This window comes from Coregonus clupeaformis, unplaced genomic scaffold, assembly GCF_020615455.1.
Source record: "Coregonus clupeaformis isolate EN_2021a unplaced genomic scaffold, ASM2061545v1 scaf0664, whole genome shotgun sequence".
Lineage (NCBI taxonomy): Eukaryota > Metazoa > Chordata > Actinopteri > Salmoniformes > Salmonidae > Coregonus > Coregonus clupeaformis.
Genome location: NW_025534119.1, coordinates 51,304 through 52,350, shown reverse-complemented (window position 1 = coordinate 52,350; position 1,047 = coordinate 51,304).

Sequence of the window (1,047 nt, the reverse complement as noted above, 5' to 3'; positions counted from 1 at the left end):
GCTGAGAGAGGGGTGAGACAGGGAGGAGGAGGAGAGAGAGGGATGGAGACAGGGGGAGGAGGAGGGAGAGAGAGGGCGAGACAGGGGGAGGATGAGGAGAGAGAGAGGGATGGAGACAGGGGAAGGGATGAGGAGAGAGAGAGGGATGGAGACAGGGGGAGGAGGAGCTGAGAGAGGGGTGAGACAGGGGAGGAGGAGCTGAGAGAGGGTTGAGACAGGGGGAGAGGAGGAGGAGAGAGAGAGGATGGAGATAGGGAGGAGGAGGAGAGAGGGGATGGAGACAGGGGAGGAGGAGGAGAGAGAGGGATGGAGACAGGGGAGGATGAGGAGAGAGAGGATGGAGAGCAGGGGGAGGATGGAGCTGAGAGAGGAGGGAGTGGAGACAGGGGAGGAGGTAGCTGAGAGGAGGGTGGAGATAGGGGAGGAGGATGAGGAGGAGAGAGAGGGATGGAGACAGGGGGAGGATGAGGAGAGAGAGGATGGAGACAGGGAGGAGGAGGAGAGAGAGGGATGGAGACAGGGGGAGGATGAGGAGAGAGAGGGATGAGACAGGGGGAGGAGGAGTTGAGAGAGGGGTGGAGATCGGGGAGGAGGAGGAGGAGAGAGACTCTGATGGAGACAGGGGGAGAGGAGGGAGAGAGGGTGAGAGGGGAGGAGGAGGAGAGAGAGGTGGAGACAGGGGGAGGAGGAGGAGAGAGAGGGGTAGAGACAGGGGAGGAGAGAGAGAGGATGAGACAGGGGAGGAGGAGGAGAGAGAGGGATGAGACAGGGGGAGGAGGAGGAGAGAGAGGATGGAGACAGGGGAGGAGGAGGAGAGAGAGGGGTGAGACAGGGGAGGAGGAGGAGAGAGAGGGTGGAAACAGGGGAGGAGGAGGAGAGAGAGGGGTGAGACAGGGGAGGAGGAGAGAGAGGTGGAGATAGGGGAGGAGGAGGAGAGAGAGGGCCGAGACAGGGGAGGAGGAGGAGAGAGAGGGGAGACAGGGGAGGAGGAGAGAGAGGGATGGAGACAGGGGAGGAGGAGGGAGAGAGAAGGATGGAGACAGGGGG